Below are 15,365 nucleotides of genomic sequence, written 5' to 3' on the forward strand. Positions count from 1 at the left end.
TCTCTATTTCTGAATTATAATGATACACCAGCCTGGGTAATCCTTTTCCTGGAGACCCGTGACCAAGTTCCTGTACGACTCTGAGAACCATAGTACCCTCAGGGTTATCATCACAGTCCTTCCAAGGAAGGGTCTCTAGTTCTGAATTATAAAGACACACCAGCCTGGGTAGTCCTTTTCCTGGAGACCCATGACCAAATTCCTGTACCGCATTGATTGACCTATACCAGGACTACATATATGTTTTTTAGAAATTAACTCTATAAAGAAATCTTGACTCCACGATCCACGTGTTTTTCTATTGACTCATAAAACAGGTCATTGAATTACCTCCTTTTGGTTCCAAATACATATTTTTTGATTCCATTCCCGTACCCATTTCGAATATTTGTGGCTGTCCTGAAGAAAGCGCTCACACGCCGAAATGCGCGTAGACAAAAAGAGAGCTTTTCCACCATCTAGCCACTATATTTTAAAATGAGACAGTCTGTATTTATATTTAATTGTTCTGTAAGTCTGAATTATTTGTTTTGAATATTTGTATGTATTAATATATTAACGTTTTTGTTATGTTGTCAAATATCGTATGTCTTATTAGTTTGAAAAAAAGGTTTTTATTATGAATTTATATTAATAAAATGCAGTTTTTAACAAAAATGTTCAGTACATTGAGTCGATAGGCATATCAATGTGTCTAATACAGGTCGATTTATGACCAGTTAATTGCCAGGGTGTTCTGTTCCCACATATATTTTCCCGGCCCTAGGACTTAGTGTGCTTTGCAGGGGGTCCCTTTGTTTCTCGACCACATTTCTTAAGTTGTCTTCTTTTCTACATGATGACTTTTGACACACATTTGTCAGTGCAGGATTAGTTTTTCTGAAACCAAATTGCTTACAATTTCACTTTGGAAGTACACTATCACGACACCTTGAACATTTAGTAGAAGGCCTGACAACATATTGTGCAAATGTTATTGTTTGTTATTTGTCCATGAGGTGACATGAATATCACAAAGACAATAAACAACATCGACCCAGCTGGAACCTCAGCACTGAAGCATGAATGATGTTATTATGAACACACATGCATTTCCATGCTCAAATCAGAGGAGCACTCTGCTGTCATTGGAAGATCATCACTGTGTCGGATTCTCAGCCTAGCTGATTCATGTTTACCCTCTGCGAGGAGGGATGTCCAATTTGCCTTCAGGTAATCAGGAGTTAAATCATCATGTAGGGGATTCTTGGAAGGATACCCGCCCTAGGGAACTAGGTTAGGGAACACATAGTAGGAGTACACTATACCCTATACTTATATGCTTGCATATATACACTGTTTTAACACAATGGTGGAATCATTCATCCTTCTCACTGCTATTATAGTGCTGTTCACTTTTATTTGCTTCTGCCATTGCAGTGCATATATTTTATACAGGAATCACATTGGTTCATTAAATAATGAAATGCCTCTTTGTGCATTTCTTGTGCATCTTCCTGAGAAAGATCGACTGACTGAGCTAAAAGGTTCTATATCTGTTCTCACAATTCCTTGGGGAGTCAGGGTAGGCATGTTCTGAGGCTTCCCAAACCATTTGTTACCTTGCCTGGTTTAGGGGTACATATGATGGCGCTGTGAGCTAGCAGGTCTATACGCCAAAATATCCTGATGGGGTGCGTGGAATCAGTCTGACACCATCCCAATGTTTACGTTGTCCAACAAATGTACAGTAGCTAGTGAGAAAGTGCAAACCATACAACATGACCTGAGATCGCCTTTGGCAACAAACTGATGGCTTAGAATGGCACATTTTGAGCAGTTTGCTAATTTGGAGATCTTAGCTCTATTTGGAGATGATTCCTCACAGTAGGATCACAAGCAGAGAAAGATTTTCTCTCACTTGCCAGAATAATTAGGGGGGACAGTCTAGGTATGGGGTAACCATAGGGTTCTTATGAATTGGGTGATTGTGGATTCCTTTTGAGCCTCTGGGGTAGATGACAATAAAGGTATTGTTCAGGCCTAGCACAGCTAATTGTGGCCACATATATGATACACATTTTGTTTTGGCCTGATTTTAAAATAATATGTTGCGGTGCACAAAGTGTTTCTCAGAAGCATGCAGCAGTGTGCAGCCGGTACTGATGAATGTCAGAATTGCCAAATACTAAGAATGTGTTGTCTTGATTACAACTCATGCTTCTTTTGTCCACTACCAGACAATTTATTTCACCCTTCACGGTTCTTTTCCAACCTTGCTTACTCCCTTTTTTCCGTTTTTGCTACTTCCTCCTCAACTCCTCCTCTTTTGCTTTTCTCTCTCTTGCTCTGGGCCAAAGTCTGATGAAGAAAAGTAAGAACCAATCCCCAAAAAGAGTGCACATGTTTGTCACCCGCAACCACTGGCTCAAATTGAGCACTGCCCTCATGCAAAGTTACTATTACTCAGAACTGGTGCCAAAGCAAGGCAATACTCGGTAATCATCCAGAGCATCCGCTGCAAGTGGTCACTACATCCAGAGACCAGAAGTCAACTATTTTAGTACTAGATGTGTTATGACTTTTTTATCAATTTTTAAACAACTGGAGAGACAGTGGAAACTTCCTAATGACAGCACCTAACTCAAATTCCTCCAAAGTATTTTTATGAGAATAACAAGCCCTAAAAAGTTTGTGTCGGCCAGATGTGTGCACACTGGTTAACACCCACTGTCACAGTGTAGGTTCAGTCAAGAACTTGGTGAGTTAATACAAGAGAGCAAAGGTGCACCACATAAATCCAAAGATCTGATATCAATAGTCACAGAAAATCCTTCTTCGTACATGCACATTCTCTAAGAACCTTGCCCTGAAGAAGTCCTATGAGGACGAAACGCGTCGGCTGCAAGCAATCGTGTTTTGATTGTACACCTGTCCTGTTTTTTGGAATAAAGAAAATCACAACTATAAGAAACTTACGTCTGTGACTATTGATATCAGATCTTTGGATTTATGTGGTGCACCTTTGCTCTCTTGTAATGACTTTTTTATCAGTTTACTTGTAGATTGTTGGATTTTATTGCCATTTAGATGCTCATATAAATGAAGGTGAAGCAAAGTTACCTTTTGTGCCCAGAATCTAATTTGATTAGATTCATTGTGTTTGCATTAACTAAACATCTATATGGATATAGCTCTGGTAAACCTGTGATCAGTGCCCTTTAATCATATGCTAAATCTCAATCCCACCTCTTTCTTAGACATATTCCAATTGCTTCTACCAGAAACCCCCTCTTCCTTCCCAGTTCACACTTTCTTTCAATCCAGGTCAGAATAGGACTTGGCATAAAGCAAGTGGCGGTCTCTCAGCATGATTCTCTTCCTCTTTCTCCTGCCCGTTCCTTGAACCCAGGTGAAAAGTACATTGTTGAGAGCTTCCTGAAGAGACTTAAACAGTACAAATACACAATTTTATTTTTTAAATGATTATAAAAGCTGAGGGGGTGCAGTTTCCTGATAAATTTAGATGTTAGGGGACATGCTAAACTGGTTATTCTTCTGGGACACCAAAGTTTCCTTTGCTGGTTTGTTCAAGGTTAGTAGATCCTGCAATGAATTCACCCAGGTCTGAGTTTCCTGAACTAGCCTTCACCCTTTAACAAGTGCAAGTCCAGTAAATGCAAAGCACAACTCTCCATTCATGCACCTATGAGTCAAAGTTTGAAAGAAGTTATGTTCTGTAGAGATCCTTTCATTGAGTAGCCAACTTCTGAAATTTGCTAAAGTAATTCCATCAAGAAAGAGTTTGTGGGGCTCTCTTTCGGCTACGTTTACAAGTAGTTCACATAATAAGGGAATTGTCATCTATTTTAGATCTCAACAGAGAAAACTTTGGGTGGATGGTCAACTCAGATTTTCAGCATATTTTTTTCGGAGTCTGAAGACTCAAAAGTAAGGACCAGGCAGAAGTAGCACATGCAGAAGGTCCCTGATGTACTTCATGGGTGTCAGAATATCTTCCTCACGTAGACATTGGCCTGAAAATCGTGACCTGACGAGTGGAAGGACTTCCACCAAGCTCGTCTGTTGTACCATCAGGTGGGACTTCTTCTTTGCCTGGCTATGCAGGGAAGAGCTGACTCAGTTTACTCTCTCTTCCATAAACTTGTGAAAACTCAAGGTTTAGGGCTTGGGGAGATGAGATGTAGGCCTGCCTTCCACCACCCTCTATCCCTCCCTTGAGATCTTTAAAGTTAGAGTGAATTCCATTAGCCACTTCAGAGTTGGTGGCGAAGGTAAAATTGCAGCAAATGAGACTGACACTCTGCCACAGCATATCTGCCTGCAGCAGGGGCGGTAGCAGGAGGAGGGATTAACCTCCTCTGCCTTTATTCTAAATCAGCCCATTAATGCCATTGTAAATAAGTTTACCAAGGAAAACTGTCACTGTATATTTCACAAATATGTGGTCTGGGCTAACCTGGGTCTACGGGGTAATTCAGAACAATATTCTTCATTCTCAGAAATGTGTATATGTTGAATATTTAATCATTTTGGCATTCTCAATCTCACTTGCATCCTACCATAACTGGATATTTTATATAGAATATTTTATTATAATGATGTTTGGGTTCGTGCTAATCCTGGTAGGGTATTTTCACATTTCACACTTTCACAATACGGTATTTCTGAATGTATGTTGGTAGTAATTGTAGCAAGGTGGTAATGTTGTTACAAGTTATGTAGTATGTCTGGGAAGCCTTACTATGTGATATTGATGCAATACCCAACAGTAGACCTCGGATTCACACTAGTAATCCTTCCCTAAGTCCTGGTAAAGTGGCAAAGAGCAGACAGGCTTACTTAGAGTAACATGTGTAAAGCATTTTACAGGGACCAACATTGACGATAAGTAATTGACACGACCGGAAACAAATCCAACACCAAGTTATATAAATAAATCTTACTTTTATAGAATTTTAGACACCATAATAAAGTAGGTACAGTTCACATAACCAAAGTTATCGAATTTACTGTGATAATAAAATCAATACTTTACAGAGCTGTCAAACTTTATCATTGCGGTCAATGGAAAAATCTCAAGGTGACACTCGGTCACTTGCGGGTTGAGTTCCATGAAACCTACTTGGGTTTAAGGTCTTGCTGGTCCAAAGACCAAGCCTCGACAGTCAGAACCATTTTACCTTGCCTAGGGAATTTGGGTGCAGAGGTGACTTGGCTGTCCTTGGTGCTGAATGGAAGCCACGGGAGCTGTTGAAAACAACAGTTGACAAAACTATACTTGCATGTTGAGTTCAGAGGAACCCCTTGGAGGAAAAGCGTGGAGGGGTCCCTGGACCAGTAATACCGAGGAAGAACAATTCTACCTAGCTCAGGCATCTCAGTGCAGAGGTGCACCTAGCTATCCACGTTGCTGAATGGCACTGCTGGTTCTGGCTTTATCAGGCATGTCAATGAAGCCATCTTTAGAACTCAACAACTGCGCCACAGGTGTGAAGAGGGGATAATGCAAAAGGTTCCATCCTTGTGAGGCATTGAGTGAAGCAGTTAGAAGTCAGACAGACCACTAACAAGCTTTGGTCTTGGCTAAGGTCACGACTAGGTCAATCTTCTTTCCAAGGTCCTGGGAACACTATAGAGGGGTGAGTCTTGCTGAGGTTCAGGACAATGTTTCCCAGAAGGCACCTGGCCAATTTTTTAGGCTAGTCCATGACAGAGACCCGCGGTCAATCCTTCATTTGCTTGTGGAAGTGCGGTTTGTGTTTGCTGCCTGCATGGGACCAGTACCTCTGGTGCTAGGGAGTCCTGGTGAAGTCTTTAGGTCACAGAGGGATTCACATTCCTTTTGGAATCGGTCTCTGGTCCGGGATGAGGTATAGTCCGGCGGGTGAAGGGGGCTGTCACTGGTGCAGTACTTTGCGCCTCTTCTTTGTGGAGTCCTGCTTTGTGCTGACACAGTCTTGTCTTTGTCCTTTTCTTCTTCAGAGCAGATTTGGAGTTCTGGGTGTGAGGGCTAGTAGCCAATGGGCTAATAGTCATGTGGCTAATCCTCTGCTGAGGTTACCACATCTGGGGGTGTTTGTTTCTAAACTACCCAGAACCTACTATTATTGGAACTTTTCAAGATGGAACAAACCATCCTCGGCTGTTCAAACCAGCAACCCACATGTTGGACCCGGCCCTTTAGGCAGGCTCACCCCAAGACTTTTTGCTTTTTCCTAGCCTGTTTCTGTGACCTGGTGTTGGTGATTTTAGGCCTCTGCGCACTTTTTCACTGTGGTACAGTGTAAAGTGCTTGAGTTCTCTGTGTATGTGTGGTGAGTGACCTGCCCTCCCATAGGAATGAATGGGGAATATGTATGCCCATAGTAGTTCCTGATGTGTGGGGAGTGCAGAGGCGAGTGTGATATGTGCGAACTCGTGAGATTGAATGCTGCGTAATGGTATATGCGGCATGATTGTGTCTAGTCTAGAAGTGCCACTTCTAGAAGTTGCCATATTTGTGTAATTTGTGTCTGGCGTGTGATTGGCTGGTGAGCCTGGTCCAGGAGTTCCTGGGCCTGCTTGTGGATTGACTGTCTGGTATGAGGATGACAGGGGCTGGGAAGCCCCAGGAGGTTGTCTGAGTCAGCCCGTGGATGAAAGGCTGCATCTGCTGCCAGGGAAGTGGGAGGAGATGGCACCTGGGAGTGACTAGGGCTGTGCCTGCCTGACCACAATGCTGGCTCCACCTCCCGCTGGGCGACTGTCACCTCTGTCCCTGACACTGAAGAGAGTTCCCTAAAACCAGTTCTAGCTGGTTCTCACACTGCCTGCACAAAGACTTCAAAGACTTTTCTCAGTATAAGAAGGGACTGTGTCCCCTTCCAATTTGTTCTTGTTTTCTGACTTGAATCCTGCCAGGGACATGCTGCGCCTTGGGCCCAGGGGAATCCCTGGGCCCTGCCCAGCCCCTGGACACCTGATGGACTTTCCTAGATGCCTGGAGGACTTCTGGGGACCCCTCTGCCTTGCCTGGGCTGATTGGGGGACTTTGCTTTGCCCCCCTGGGAATCCCTGGGACCTTTGGCAGCATGGAGAAGCTGCATTTTTCTGCAGAGAGCGCTTGATTTGTGTTTCTAGTGCCTGGACGCGCTGTGCTTCCCCCTGAGTGCCTGGGAGCGCTCTGCCTCTTTTCTGGTGCTAGGAGTGCTTTACTTTGCCCAAGCGCTTAGTAGCGCTTTTATTCTCATATTCAATTGAGGCGGGTGCCCACCCGGCATTGCCCCGCGTTGAATTCCCCGCCGCTGCTTGGGACGAAGCACTAAAGGGGCAGCGCTGGGATTGGGCCGCTGTTTGGGGCTCGTCCCGGTGGGCCGCACTGCCATTGGCTGACCGGCCCGAGATTCCTTGATGACGTCTCCCCGGGCCGCGCCGTGATTGGCTGCCGGCCGAGGAGAGAAGAGAAGATGAGCGAGGCGGCCATTGCGGGGCTCCCGGTAGCCGGGGAGAGCCCTGCTGGTGCCATGGACGATGTTGCCGGTCTCCCGTGATTGTGAGGGAGACTGGGGAAGAAGGAAGCCGCCTGCCATGTCCGCCCCGGGGCCCCTGAGTGAAGGGAGAGCCCCGGGGAGAGAGAGAAGACCGGCCGCCTGAGCTGCGAGGCCTCCGTACTGCGAGGAGAGCCCCGCAGCAGGACCGCGAGCAGTCGGTGAGTCTGGGCTGGGCCGGGCAGAGTGGGGCAGAAGAGAAGGGAGGGGCGCCGGGACACATTGTCGGTGTCCGCCCCCCCCAGTAGCGCAAGCTCGCGCTAATTGTCAGTATGAAGCCACGAGGGCTTCAAGGGCGGCCCCGGTTGGCAGAGGGTCGCCCCAACGTGGAGGTAGAGCCCAGAGAGGCTCAGAGGGGGAATTTCTTTGTGTAGAACCATGGACGTTCAGAGGGGCATTTCTTTGTGTAGAGCCCCGAGGCTTCCTGCTCATATTTTATTTCAGAGCCCAAGAGAGGCTACACGGGGGTACCTAGGGACCTCGAGTTCCCCGAGGGGGGGACAGTTGTTTTGAGAGCCTGAGGGCTCCATGGAGCCTATTTTTGTTTTAGAGCCTGTGTGGCTCCAACGGTTGTGTTAGGTCAGAGCCTGTGTAGGCTCCAACGGGGGCACTAATTTTTTCAGAGCCAGTGTGGCTCCAACATTTGGCGCAGTTTGCGCCTAAGGGTCGGTGAGGACCCTGTTGCAGTTTGGATTCACAGCTGCCCAGCAATTAGTGGGCACCTGCTACGTTTAGGCTTGTGCTTGGACTGGCGCTGCATGGCAGCGCGCCCTGACATTCTGGACACAGGGCGTCTTAGCCCCAACAAGGCCAGTTGGCCTAGGGACTGCCACAGGTGGTGGCCTATGTAAGTTTTGCGCAATATTATGGTTATTGCACCTCTGAATGTGTTTTCTTGCATCATGTGTTATTCCTGCACCTCTGAATGTTTTTAGGCATCATGTGATTTTTGCACTATTGTATTGTTCTGGCACCTCTGAATGTTTTTAGGCATCATGTGTCTTCATTTTCCCTGCGCTGCACCTCTGAATGTTTTAGGCATCATGTGTCTTCTTGCGCTGCACCTCTGAATGTATTTTATTGCATCATGTGCTTTGTTCTGAACACCGCTGAATGTGTAGGTTTATGCATCATGTGTTTCCCTTGTCTTACACCTCTGAATGTTCTTAGGCATCATGTGTTTTTCCTTTACTACTCCTCTGAATGTGTTTCATGCATCATGGGTAATGTGTTCTTGTGTATACCCCTAAATGTATTTTATTCTTAGGTGGTGGTGTTTTGCCTAGTATAGTTATACTAGAGAGGTTATGTGTCCATGCGTGATCTAGGCCTATGGTTATTAGTATTGCGTAGTGTGTACCTACCTTTACCAGTAGTTACTCGTTGTGATTTATAACTGTTATCTTGTGCTATACTTATTCTATTTCTAAAAGTGTTGATTCTGACAGTGGCCCATGTGGCCCTGTCCTTTACATAATCTCTTGTGAATATTGCCCGTGCCAGTTAGCACCATGTATTTTGTGTGATACTATCTGATGTGTTTTTACAATACAAAAGTTATTTTATAATAACCTTGTGTGGAGTTCCTTTTGTGGTGTGCCTAGTATGTTGTTGCTGTTGTGTGCTGGCGCAAATGCTTTACACATTGCCTCCGAGTTTAGCTTACTGCTCGTGCCAAGCTACCAAGGGGGTGAGCAGGGGTTATCTTGGCGTGTGACTCCCTTGCCCTGACTAGAATGGTGGTTTCTGCCTAGCTTTGGCGTCAGCCTTAGCCAACCAGAAATAGCCAGTTCTAACACCACACTAGAGATGTAGCTAGCTTTTGGGCCCTGTATGCGTCCCGCATACCGAATTTCCTATCTGCCTGCAAACACAAGTGCCTGGGGGCAGGTGGGTCACTTGTCTCCACTGCCTTCACTATCAGGGGCAGTGAAGCCATTGAGGCTCACTGCCCTGATGGGTCTTTCCCTAGCCACCCAGTATTGGCGGGGTTGTGACCTCCTTCTTGCCCAGGCCTTTTGCCTTACCTCCTTTGAGAGTGATAGCACTCACCAGCAGGAAGTCAAACTACTGTGTTAGTGGCAAATGGTGTAAGGAGACTCTGTAACTAGGTGGACACCCTCTAAGGGTCCCACAAGAGTGCATGCCAGCTCACCCTTGACAAGAGAATCATGTTGGGGATGAAAAAGTCAAACACAACCAAATTCAGCTATCTATCCCAGTTTTGTCCTGAAGCCAATCCACGGTAACCTATGGACCCCCATTTGCTTACAGTGAACTTGAATAGCCTTTGAATAGAATTTCCTCATGCAGGCTGCAGTAGCAGCCATGCAGACTTAAATTTTACTCGGGTCACTCAGGGTTGCACAGTGACCCTTTTAACACCCTTGCCCTGGGTACCACATGTACCATATACTAGGGACGTATAAGGGATTTAAAGCACCTTGCCAATTGGGTGTACCAATTCACATTGCCTTTTGGGTGAAAGAGCACTGGGGCCTGATTAGCCAGTCCCAGGGCACTTTCAATTCTGAAGCCATAGCGTTCAGAGCAAAAATTGGGGTGACCATCCAAAAAGAGTACTTCCCTAAAGTATTCCACTGTTTTATTTCTTGGTTGTTTGATGTGCTGTGTGTTATTTCACTTAGGTCTTGGTCTCTGACTTCAATGTCGGTAAGCAGGAGCCTGATGCAGGCTGATACTAAAGAGCTTTCCCATCTTCATACGAAGTTTAGATATTGGAAAATCAAAACCTGAAAAAAGCCTTCCAATGGTCAAGGTGTTGAAAATCTCTCCATCAAACAGATGTGCCAAACAGCATTGGCAATGTTATTTATGTATTGACTACTGCACAAACAGTGCCTTGAGGACACCATAAAATGATTCAGACCTTAGAAAGGTTTAGTTTTCATTTGTTCAAAAATAATAAACATGCTCCTAATTTCACACAACAGAGAATTGATTTGTGAAGACTTTCGACGCAAGTTTAAGTTTGTGTCTTTTTAAAAAGTGGTAAATTAATGGCAAAGATACTTGAATTGATACGTATATATTTCACAAATCCATATCCAGCTAGAGGCTAGAGGCTGGAATAACAAGTTTAAACCTGATCAAGGAAACTACTAGGGGCATTAGTGCTTCTTTAGAATTGGATTATTGCAGAAATGTGTTATTGTATCAACATTTTATATTCATTGACTATAATCTTAAAATGATGTTCTGCAGAATTCATAAGCAGATGTTTTGGGGTTACAGATCATTGTCTGCTATAATTCGTTTTTAGGGAAGTGTAACACATCAGTAATATTTGCAAATTGGTACTTATTGAGTAAAGGCTAATGGCTTATGAAAAGCAAACTGTCCACATTTAAATGCCCATCAAATAGGGAAATCAAGGTTGTGTGATAATCACAATTTTATTAATGACTTGCTTGTAAAACTGCCACAATTACTACCCCAATTTCAGGTGGAATTTGCTCCCATTCATGTTAAGAGGATTAACTTCCTTCATTGTTTAATGGGTGGCTGTATAGATGGATTCACATTGTCGTCAATCTTGGTTGAATCTCAAGTTGTAAAGGCCTCGCCTCCATTTTACCGCTTGCTGATCAGATGGTGGATCCTGGACTTCTACCAATCGCTACCAACTATAAATTACTCCCTAGGAGGTACCCAGAGGTGCCAGAGTAGCAACGGGTGACCTTCGGTGAGTTACTTCATGTCACCATGTAATCGTCATGGGGCAGATTCATGAGTATTGGCACCTCTCTAAGCTGTGGACAACTTGCCTTGTCCTGGGAGCTTGCTGGTGATGGCCATGGATCTGGGACCTGGAGCGTCCCAATGGCCAGTGATACTGTTTGTGTCTCCTCCTCCACCATACCTCACCAGAGATTATGAGGTGATGGTGGCCTGTAAGCCAGATGGTGCCTTCCTATGTTTCCTCCTGGGGGATTGAAAAGATGACAGCTGTTACAGACATGCCAGTGGGTGAGGTGTAGGGGTAGTGGGGGTGGAAGATCCCTCAAGTCACCTTTCCCGGGCCCAGTATTGAGAGATGGTCCTCAAGAGTAGGAGACGGCAGTTATCAGTTCCATTGGCTTTCTGATCTAGACAGCATACCTGAACTCAAAAACAAGTCTATTTTGGTGCCTATATTAGGGTTTTTTTTGGCTTCCAACTCATATGAGACTTAGGGAGATATTTACACAGGGTTCTGCAGGCACTTGGATAATGCTGCACAATTTTGTGCTGCACCCTCTGGTTTATATTATAGAAAGTAAATTGGCTTGATACTTTGCATTGCATAGCGCCATGCGAGTGCCCATGCAAAACCATAGTAAATAATCCTTTTCTTCTTTTAATTAAAAACTACCTGAAAGCAATCAAGGAGGCACGATATATTTCACAGCAATTAACTTGTGTTAAGGAGAAGGCCAGAAACTGTTGAGATGAGCGGGCATACATTTTCTACCCCTATTGGGATCACTATGGTCTCCACATTAGGAGGTGATAGATGAAACAGAACAGGAGGGGTGGTGTCTCATTGGCAATCAGCAACGTATGCCTAGTGAAGCAGCAGACTATATATCTAAACACATACATCCTATAGTTTTGGCAAGCTTGTTGGCAGAGGACGTATTGTACTAAACACCTTCTTGTTTGCTTATTTTTTGACTGTCACTATGCATCCTCAATACTTTGTCATGAAAGTTACTTATGTGCTTATATGTTGTAACTGTATATTAAGTGCTCAGATAGTCTCAGGTCGCGTCCATGCTATACAAAACGAAATTAATAAAATAAAATAAAATACATTTTTATGAAGAGTTCAGTACTTGAGTTGGTGCCAAAGTAAGGGAAAACTACAAGTCGACAAAGATCCTAGCAAGTTAAAGACCAGAGCAATAAAATAAGGCCACCTTTTGCTCGTCTATTCCCTATTTTTCACTACCCCATTTTATAAGGGCTCTATAATTTGTGTTTATGGTGCCTCCTGTGTTATCCATTTTAATTGAGCAACTAATCAGAACAATTCAACATTGTATATGTAAGTTAAAACAAAGGTAAATGAGAGGTATGTTTAATATTGTAGGGACTTGTACACTCTCCCTCTGTATAAGTCCAAACAGACCACTATGTCTGAGTGCCCAATTGATGGTTTATCCAAACTTTAAAAGATTCCTAATACAATAGAAAACATACTAACCTGGGGATTTCTTCTTGTAACATACTGACAGAGTGGGTACTATGCTAAGAACTATGGCCCTAATGGATGGTAGTAGCAAGGGGGTACCGAATGATGAACAATGCTACTGGATGTTGGTGAGTATAACTGTCCTTTTTTTTGGAAAATCCACAGCAAGTAGATAGTATCAGGAGGGTTTGCTTCCACCTCTCTCTTCTCTCTAATTTAGGTGATCTCATGTTTGAAACATACATTGAGCACCTTGATACGTTGGTTTGTCAGAATTGTTGATGTCTTTGTAAAGTGCACTTTGTGTAACAGTATTTATCAGGTAGTCTAGCTTCGAGGTGGCATGGTACCGGAATATCTTTAGTCAGAATATTGTCTGACATAAATCTAGTCCTAAGTATAGTTTACAAAACTACATCCCATTGGGGTTAATCATGGAACATCTATATCCAGTGAGATGAAAACTTGTATATCATATTTAGGACACAATGCCAATGCCAATGCCAATGTCAATGTTTGTGTCATGTCATATTTTTGTATAAAATACTCTGACATTCAATCTTTGGAGTTGGTGCACATTTTGCATTTGTATGAAAAAATTGTAATTACTGAAAAAATGATGTTTAATGTATGGTGAATTTGAAATTATAAAACAACATAAGAAATCGTTTTTTCAAAGAAAAACACGTTAGCTGTACTATATATGACTGTACAGGACAATAGTAATCTCATTAAAACCACTGGGCAATAAAGAATGCTGAGCCGTTCTTCTCATCTTAGCACAGCACACAATAAGAACACTAACGATTAGCAAATGATGTTGAGGATGTTCCCTCCCACTCCCACTGGAGTTCAGGTGTTATCTCAATTGGATAATTGTAAACTTTTTCCCGCAATAGCACCATTGATAGGAATGAAGAAACCCCAAATGCCCTGAATATTGTTTGCAAAAAACCATAAGGCCTGATTTACAGTTTGGCAGACGGAGTTAACTTCATCGGGATCACGTAGGCCAATAACTATCCCTTGCTGAGGAACCTTTGTCTGCCAAATTTAGAGTTGTCCACCAGCCCAGCAGACAACTTCCAACTTTTGTAGAAACACCGTCATAGCAGTTCCTACCAATGTAGGAAAAGTTTGACTGTTGATATGGCGACGAAGGCTGTCTGTCAAACTAGGATAACATTTTTGGTTTAAAAAAAAGTAATGTCCAAAATCGCAAAGTTGGAGTTTGCTTTTGAAAAATAAAAAACTACTGGCCCCACGCACTGGGAGTTTTCGCTTAGCATGTGGTGGTTATCTGTTTTTTTTCTGTCCCTTACCATCACGTTTTTCCTGTAGGTGATGGACAGGAAAAAAAAAGCTTTTACACAGTCTAACCTAAATAGGGCTAATAGAATACGGTCCTTTCTCCGATAGCCCCTACTACAGCAGCCCATTGGAGGAAGTCAATACCGCCTTACAAAGATTTTGACCTGCACCTTCTTTCACTATCAACCACTAGTCCTTACATATAGAACTGAAGTTAGCGAACTAAGGGGCATATTATCAAGGGGGTTTATCTCCGCTTTTTTGGCTTTAAATGCCAAGAAAGCGGAGATAAAATTATCTCCCTATTACCAAGCTGTCGCTAACACCAGTTAGTGACAGCTAATAGGAGATAGCGACCATCTTGGGCCCCGCTTTGCATGTCAGTGATATTTATCACTAATGACATGCAAAGTGGGCGTGCCAAGATGTTAGCGACTGGAAACAGTCCCTAACATCGCTATCTCCTATTACCAACTTTTGGAGATATTCGCGCTAAGCGCGAATATCTCCAAAAGCTAACACCTGCCCTGAGCAGTTCTTAGCCATGTTATCCAATGGGAGGTGGATAACATGGCTAAGAGCATTTGCTCGATAATGCATGAATATCGCTGACTTTTCAGCGATATTCATGCATTGCGGCCGTTTTTTATCGCATTTGCGATAAACCTTGCTAATAGCAAGGTTTATCTGCAATAAAAATCGCCGATGTGCGGCGATAATTTTTGTCTCTAAACAAGTTAGAGACAAAAATTATCGCTAGTTGTTGGTAATATGCCCCTAAATTATCCCAGTCATAAAATGTATACGTGTAGTTTTACTGGATTTAGGAATTTGGTAATTCATATTTTAGAGTCAATGTTTCTGCAAAAGATATTTTCATAATCTGGCTATTGACAAGGAAACTCAAGTCGGCATCTCAGTTTATACAAGTCAGATCACAGCATTCCAGCTGTCATCTGCTGGAGTGAATAGTGAAGTTCAAACTTCTATACATTGTACACAGTGACCCTGAGGGAAGAGGACCAGAATACCTGCCAAAGCTAGCTTCCAAATTGGCCCCGATACCAAATTGCTTTCACATCCAGGCATAAAATCATGAGGGAAACCTATAAGAAAGCAGTGTGGCTTCTATACCTCAACTGAAGGAAAATACAGTGGCAATTATTCTTGGTTTTATTTAACGTTCAGAAGCAATTATCAGCAGGGAAGATGTATGTTATCTATATATTGATCCCCAGGACCCTTTATTGGGGTTAATGGGGGGTGTATACTTGTTGATTAATACATAGAAACAATAGGCCCAGAACTTGCTCGGTGTCTGTTTATTG

The 15,365-nt window shown here is 43.4% G+C and overlaps 1 protein-coding gene across 2 annotated transcripts in view; it reads right to left on the bottom strand.

Moving 5' to 3' along the window:
* The window catches only part of MMEL1 (membrane metalloendopeptidase like 1), a 1,016,153-nt gene that overhangs the window by 142,066 nt on the left and 858,722 nt on the right, over nucleotides 1–15,365 (bottom strand). The window lies entirely within an intron of this gene.

Source organism: Lissotriton vulgaris, chromosome 5 (genome assembly GCF_964263255.1).
Source record: "Lissotriton vulgaris chromosome 5, aLisVul1.2, whole genome shotgun sequence".
Classification (NCBI taxonomy): Eukaryota; Metazoa; Chordata; class Amphibia; order Caudata; family Salamandridae; genus Lissotriton; species Lissotriton vulgaris.